Below are 6,750 nucleotides of genomic sequence, written 5' to 3' on the forward strand. Positions count from 1 at the left end.
TTGAGCTAGCTTGAGTTAGCTTGAGTTAGCTTGAGTTAGCTTTAGCTAGCTTGAGTTAGCTTGAACTAGCTTGAGTTAGCTTGAGTTAGCTTGAGTTAGCTTGAGTTAGCTTGAATTAGCTTGAGTTAGCTTGAGTTAGCTTTAGCTAGCTTGGGTTAGCTTGAGCTAGCTTGAGTTAGCTCGGGTTAGCTTGAGTTAGCTTGAGTTAGCTTTAGCTAGCTTGAGTTAGCTTGAGTTAGCTTGAGTTAGCTTGAGTTAGCTTTAGCTAGCTTGAGTTAGCTTGAGCTAGCTGAGTTAGCTTGAGTTAGCTAGCTTGAGCTTGAGCTAGCTAGCTAGCTTGAGCTTGAGCTAGCTAGCTCGCTTGAGCTTGAGCTTGAGCTAGCTAGCTTGAGCTTGAGCTAGCTAGCTAGCTTGAGCTTGAGCTTGAGCTAGCTGGCTTGAGCTTGAGCTAGCTAGCTTGAGCTTGAGCTAGCTAGCTAGCTAGCTTGAGCTTGAGCTTGAGCTAGCTAGCTAGCTTGAGCTAGCTATCTAGCTTGAGCTTGAGCTAGCTAGCTAGCTTGAGCTTGAGCTTGAGCTTGAGCTAGCTGGCTTGAGCTTGAGCTAGCTAGCTTGAGCTTGAGCTAGCTAGCTAGCTTGAGCTTGAGCTTGAGCTAGCTGGCTTGAGCTTGAGCTAGCTAGCTTGAGCTTGAGCTAGCTAGCTAGCTTGAGCTTGAGCTTGAGCTAGCTAGCTAGCTAGCTTGAGCTTGAGCTTGAGCTTGAGCTAGCTAGCTTGAGCTTGAGCTAGCTAGCTAGCTTGAGCTTGAGCTTGAGCTAGCTAGCTTGAGCTTGAGCTTGAGCTAGCTAGCTTGAGCTTGAGCTTGAGCTAGCTAGCTTGAGCTTGAGCTTGAGCTAGCTAGCTTGAGCTTGAGCTTGAGCTAGCTAGCTAGCTAGCTTGAGCTTGAGCTAGCTAGCTTGAGCTTGAGCTAGCTAGCTAGCTTGAGATTGAGCTTGAGCTAGCTGGCTTGAGCTTGAGCTAGCTAGCTTGAGCTTGAGCTAGCTAGCTTGAGCTTGAGCTAGCTAGCTAGCTTGAACTTGAGCTAGCTAGCTAGCTTGAGCTTGAGCTTGAGCTAGCTAGCTAGCTTGAGCTTGAGCTTGAGCTAGCTGGCTTGAGCTTGAGCTAGCTAGCTTGAGCTTGAGCTAGCTAGCTTGAGCTTGAGCTAGCTAGCTAGCTTGAACTTGAGCTAGCTAGCTAGCTTGAGCTTGAGCTAGCTAGCTAGCTTGAGCTTGAGCTAGCTAGCTAGCTTGAGCTTGAGCTTGAGCTAGCTAGCTTGAGCTTGAGCTTGAGCTAGCTAGCTAGCTTGAGCTTGAGCTAGCTAGCTTGAGCTTGAGCTAGCTAGCTTGAGCTTGAGCTAGCTAGCTAGCTTGAGCTTGAGCTAGCTAGCTAGCTTGAACTTGAGCTAGCTAGCTAGCTTGAGCTTGAGCTAGCTAGCTAGCTTGAGCTAGCTAGCTAGCTTGAGCTTGAGCTTGAGCTAGCTAGCTTGAGCTTGAGCTAGCTAGCTAGCTTGAGCTTGAGCTAGCTAGCTAGCTTGAGCTTGAGCTAGCTAGCTAGCTTGAGCTTGAGCTTGAGCTAGCTAGCTTGAGCTTGAGCTTGAGCTAGCTAGCTAGCTTGAGCTTGAGCTAGCTAGCTTGAGCTTGAGCTAGCTAGCTTGAGCTTGAGCTAGCTAGCAAGCTTGTGCTTGAGCTAGCTAGCTAGCTTGAGCTTGAGCTTGAGCTAGCTAGCTTGAGCTTGAGCTAGCTAGCTTGAGCTTGAGCTAGCTAGCTTGAGCTTGAGCTAGCTAGCAAGCTTGTGCTTGAGCTAGCTAGCTAGCTTGAGCTTGAGCTTGAGCTAGCTGGCTTGAGCTTGAGCTAGCTAGCTTGAGCTTGAGCTAGCTAGCTTGAGCTTGACCTAGCTAGCTAGCTTGAACTTGAGCTAGCTAGCTAGCTTGAGCTTGAGCTAGCTAGCTAGCTTGAGCTTGAGCTAGCTAGCTAGCTTGAGCTTGAGCTTGAGCTAGCTAGCTTGAGCTTGAGCTTGAGCTAGCTAGCTAGCTTGAGCTTGAGCTAGCTAGCTTGAGCTTGAGCTAGCTAGCTTGAGCTTGAGCTAGCTAGCTAGCTTGAGCTTGAGCTAGCTAGCTAGCTTGAACTTGAGCTAGCTAGCTAGCTTGAGTTTGAGCTAGCTAGCTTGAGCTTGAGCTAGCTAGCTTGAGCTTGAGCTAGCTAGCTAGCTTGAACTTGAGCTAGCTAGCTAGCTTGAGCTTGAGCTAGCTAGCTAGCTTGAGCTTGAGCTAGCTAGCTAGCTTGAGCTTGAGCTTGAGCTAGCTAGCTTGAGCTTGAGCTTGAGCTAGCTAGCTAGCTTGAGCTTGAGCTAGCTAGCTTGAGCTTGAGCTAGCTAGCTTGAGCTTGAGCTAGCTAGCTAGCTTGAGCTTGAGCTAGCTAGCTAGCTTGAACTTGAGCTAGCTAGCTAGCTTGAGCTTGAGCTAGCTAGCTTGAGCTTGAGCTAGCTAGCTAGCTTGAGCTTGAGCTTGAGCTAGCTAGCTAGCTAGCTTGAGCTTGAGCTTGAGCTTGAGCTAGCTAGCTTGAGCTTGAGCTAGCTAGCTAGCTTGAGCTTGGGCTTGAGCTAGCTAGCTTGAGCTTGAGCTTGAGCTAGCTAGCTTGAGCTTGAGCTTGAGCTAGCTAGCTTGAGCTTGAGCTTGAGCTAGCTAGCTTGAGCTTGAGCTTGAGCTAGCTAGCTAGCTAGCTTGAGCTTGAGCTAGCTAGCTTGAGCTTGAGCTAGCTAGCTAGCTTGAGCTTGAGCTTGAGCTAGCTGGCTTGAGCTTGAGCTAGCTAGCTTGAGCTTGAGCTAGCTAGCTTGAGCTTGAGCTAGCTAGCTAGCTTGAACTTGAGCTAGCTAGCTAGCTAGCTTGAGCTTGAGCTTGAGCTTGAGCTAGCTAGCTAGCTTGAGCTTGAGCTTGAGCTAGCTGGCTTGAGCTTGAGCTAGCTAGCTTGAGCTTGAGCTAGCTAGCTTGAGCTTGAGCTAGCTAGCTAGCTTGAACTTGAGCTAGCTAGCTAGCTTGAGCTTGAGCTAGCTAGCTAGCTTGAGCTTGAGCTAGCTAGCTAGCTTGAGCTTGAGCTTGAGCTAGCTAGCTTGAGCTTGAGCTTGAGCTAGCTAGCTAGCTTGAGCTTGAGCTAGCTAGCTTGAGCTTGAGCTAGATAGCTTGAGCTTGAGCTAGCTAGCTAGCTTGAGCTTGAGCTAGCTAGCTAGCTTGAACTTGAGCTAGCTAGCTAGCTTGAGCTTGAGCTAGCTAGCTAGCTTGAGCTAGCTAGCTAGCTTGAGCTTGAGCTTGAGCTAGCTAGCTTGAGCTTGAGCTAGCTAGCTAGCTTGAGCTTGAGCTAGCTAGCTAGCTTGAGCTTGAGCTAGCTAGCTAGCTTGAGCTTGAGCTTGAGCTAGCTAGCTTGAGCTTGAGCTTGAGCTAGCTAGCTAGCTTGAGCTTGAGCTAGCTAGCTTGAGCTTGAGCTAGCTAGCTTGAGCTTGAGCTAGCTAGCAAGCTTGTGCTTGAGCTAGCTAGCTAGCTTGAGCTTGAGCTTGAGCTAGCTAGCTTGAGCTTGAGCTAGCTAGCTTGAGCTTGAGCTAGCTAGCTTGAGCTTGAGCTAGCTAGCAAGCTTGTGCTTGAGCTAGCTAGCTAGCTTGAGCTTGAGCTTGAGCTAGCTGGCTTGAGCTTGAGCTAGCTAGCTTGAGCTTGAGCTAGCTAGCTTGAGCTTGAGCTAGCTAGCTAGCTTGAACTTGAGCTAGCTAGCTAGCTTGAGCTTGAGCTAGCTAGCTAGCTTGAGCTTGAGCTAGCTAGCTAGCTTGAGCTTGAGCTTGAGCTAGCTAGCTTGAGCTTGAGCTTGAGCTAGCTAGCTAGCTTGAGCTTGAGCTAGCTAGCTTGAGCTTGAGCTAGCTAGCTTGAGCTTGAGCTAGCTAGCTAGCTTGAGCTTGAGCTAGCTAGCTAGCTTGAACTTGAGCTAGCTAGCTAGCTTGAGTTTGAGCTAGCTAGCTTGAGCTTGAGCTAGCTAGCTTGAGCTTGAGCTAGCTAGCTAGCTTGAACTTGAGCTAGCTAGCTAGCTTGAGCTTGAGCTAGCTAGCTAGCTTGAGCTTGAGCTAGCTAGCTAGCTTGAGCTTGAGCTTGAGCTAGCTAGCTTGAGCTTGAGCTTGAGCTAGCTAGCTAGCTTGAGCTTGAGCTAGCTAGCTTGAGCTTGAGCTAGCTAGCTTGAGCTTGAGCTAGCTAGCTAGCTTGAGCTTGAGCTAGCTAGCTAGCTTGAACTTGAGCTAGCTAGCTAGCTTGAGCTTGAGCTAGCTAGCTAGCTTGAGCTAGCTAGCTAGCTTGAGCTTGAGCTTGAGCTTGAGCTAGCTAGCTTGAGCTTGAGCTAGCTAGCTAGCTTGAGCTTGAGCTAGCTAGCTAGCTTGAGCTTGAGCTAGCTAGCTAGCTTGAGCTTGAGCTTGAGCTAGCTAGCTTGAGCTTGAGCTTGAGCTAGCTAGCTAGCTTGAGCTTGAGCTAGCTAGCTAGCTTGAGCTTGAGCTTGAGCTAGCTAGCTTGAGCTTGAGCTTGAGCTAGCTAGCTAGCTTGAGCTTGAGCTAGCTAGCTTGAGCTTGAGCTAGCTAGCTTGAGCTTGAGCTAGCTAGCTAGCTTGTGCTTGAGCTAGCTAGCTAGCTTGAGCTTGAGCTTGAGCTAGCTGGCTTGAGCTTGAGCTAGCTAGCTTGAGCTTGAGCTAGCTAGCTTGAGCTTGAGCTAGCTAGCTAGCTTGAACTTGAGCTAGCTAGCTAGCTTGAGCTTGAGCTAGCTAGCTAGCTTGAGCTTGAGCTAGCTAGCTAGCTTGAGCTTGAGCTTGAGCTAGCTAGCTTGAGCTTGAGCTTGAGCTAGCTAGCTAGCTTGAGCTTGAGCTAGCTAGCTTGAGCTTGAGCTAGCTAGCTTGAGCTTGAGCTAGCTAGCTAGCTTGAGCTTGAGCTAGCTAGCTAGCTTGAACTTGAGCTAGCTAGCTAGCTTGAGCTTGAGCTAGCTAGCTAGCTTGAGCTAGCTAGCTAGCTTGAGCTTGAGCTTGAGCTAGCTAGCTTGAGCTTGAGCTAGCTAGCTAGCTTGAGCTTGAGCTAGCTAGCTAGCTTGAGCTTGAGCTAGCTAGCTAGCTTGAGCTTGAGCTTGAGCTAGCTAGCTTGAGCTTGAGCTTGAGCTAGCTAGCTAGCTTGAGCTTGAGCTAGCTAGCTTGAGCTTGAGCTAGCTAGCTTGAGCTTGAGCTAGCTAGCAAGCTTGTGCTTGAGCTAGCTAGCTAGCTTGAGCTTGAGCTTGAGCTAGCTAGCTTGAGCTTGAGCTAGCTAGCTTGAGCTTGAGCTAGCTAGCTTGAGCTTGAGCTAGCTAGCAAGCTTGTGCTTGAGCTAGCTAGCTAGCTTGAGCTTGAGCTTGAGCTAGCTGGCTTGAGCTTGAGCTAGCTAGCTTGAGCTTGAGCTAGCTAGCTTGAGCTTGAGCTAGCTAGCTAGCTTGAACTTGAGCTAGCTAGCTAGCTTGAGCTTGAGCTAGCTAGCTAGCTTGAGCTTGAGCTAGCTAGCTAGCTTGAGCTTGAGCTTGAGCTAGCTAGCTTGAGCTTGAGCTTGAGCTAGCTAGCTAGCTGGAGCTTGAGCTAGCTAGCTTGAGCTTGAGCTAGCTAGCTTGAGCTTGAGCTAGCTAGCTAGCTTGAGCTTGAGCTAGCTAGCTAGCTTGAACTTGAGCTAGCTAGCTAGCTTGAGTTTGAGCTAGCTAGCTTGAGCTTGAGCTAGCTAGCTTGAGCTTGAGCTAGCTAGCTAGCTTGAACTTGAGCTAGCTAGCTAGCTTGAGCTTGAGCTAGCTAGCTAGCTTGAGCTTGAGCTAGCTAGCTAGCTTGAGCTTGAGCTTGAGCTAGCTAGCTTGAGCTTGAGCTTGAGCTAGCTAGCTAGCTTGAGCTTGAGCTAGCTAGCTTGAGCTTGAGCTAGCTAGCTTGAGCTTGAGCTAGCTAGCTAGCTTGAGCTTGAGCTAGCTAGCTAGCTTGAACTTGAGCTAGCTAGCTAGCTTGAGCTTGAGCTAGCTAGCTAGCTTGAGCTAGCTAGCTAGCTTGAGCTTGAGCTTGAGCTTGAGCTAGCTAGCTTGAGCTTGAGCTAGCTAGCCAGCTTGAGCTTGAGCTAGCTAGCTAGCTTGAGCTTGAGCTTGAGCTAGCTAGCTTGAGCTTGAGCTTGAGCTAGCTAGCTAGCTTGAGCTTGAGCTAGCTAGCTAGCTTGAGCTTGAGCTTGAGCTAGCTAGCTTGAGCTTGAGCTTGAGCTAGCTAGCTAGCTTGAGCTTGAGCTAGCTAGCTTGAGCTTGAGCTAGCTAGCTTGAGATTGAGCTAGCTAGCTAGCTTGTGCTTGAGCTAGCTAGCTAGCTTGAGCTTGAGCTTGAGCTAGCTGGCTTGAGCTTGAGCTAGCTAGCTTGAGCTTGAGCTAGCTAGCTTGAGCTTGAGCTAGCTAGCTAGCTTGAACTTGAGCTAGCTAGCTAGCTTGAGCTTGAGCTTGAGCTAGCTAGCTAGCTTGAGCTTGAGCTAGCTAGCTAGCTTGAGCTTGAGCTTGAGCTAGCTAGCTTGAGCTTGAGCTTGAGCTAGCTAGCTAGCTTGAGCTTGAGCTAGCTAGCTTGAGCTTGAGCTAGCTAGCTTGAGCTTGAGCTAGCTAGCTAGCTTGAGCTTGAGCTAGCTAGCTAGCTTGAACTTGAGCTAGCTAGCTAGCTTGAGCTTGAGCTAGCTAGCTAG

The sequence above is a fragment of the Convolutriloba macropyga genome, unplaced genomic scaffold, assembly GCF_964194025.1.
Source record: "Convolutriloba macropyga unplaced genomic scaffold, txConMacr16.3 SCAFFOLD_4872, whole genome shotgun sequence".
Classification (NCBI taxonomy): domain Eukaryota; kingdom Metazoa; phylum Xenacoelomorpha; order Acoela; family Convolutidae; genus Convolutriloba; species Convolutriloba macropyga.